Genomic DNA, 636 nt, shown 5'->3' on the forward strand with positions numbered 1-636 from the left:
CCGGTTTGTTTACCTGCCATGTCCGCAGGGTCAGCTGATTGCGGCTCCCACTGGCCGCAGTTCGCTGCCCCAGGCCAATGGGGGTGGGGGGAAGTGGCGGCCAGCATATCCCTCAGACCACCACCCCTATTAGTCTGGAGTGGCAAACCGCGGCCAGTGGGAGCCTTGATCAGCTGAACCTGCAGACGTGGCAGGTAAACAAACCGGCCTGGCCTGCCAGGGTAATTACCCTGGCAAGCCACGTGCCAAAGGTTGCCAACACTTGTCTTATTGGTTAGTCTCTCACAAAGAGCAGTCCAAGACTAGAGTACAGAAGTGTTGCAGACCCAGCACTGAGATATTTGGGGAAGACTGTGCAACACTTACATGTGCTGTGCCAGGCTCAGTCTAGTGCTAGGAGTTCCTACTTTTCAAATTACTTAGACAAATTAGATGTCTTCAAGTCACCAGGGCCTGATGAAATGCATCCTAGAATACTCAAGAAGCTGACTGAGGAGATATCTGAGCCATTAGCAAGTATCTTGAAAAGTCATGGAAGACAGGAGAGATTCCAGAAGACTGTAAAGGGGTCAATATAGTGCCAAACTATAAAAAGGGAAATATGGACAAACAGCTTAACTTCTGTACCTGGAAAGA

Source organism: Chelonoidis abingdonii, chromosome 2 (assembly GCF_003597395.2).
Source record: "Chelonoidis abingdonii isolate Lonesome George chromosome 2, CheloAbing_2.0, whole genome shotgun sequence".
In the NCBI taxonomy this organism is placed as follows: Eukaryota; Metazoa; Chordata; order Testudines; family Testudinidae; genus Chelonoidis; species Chelonoidis abingdonii.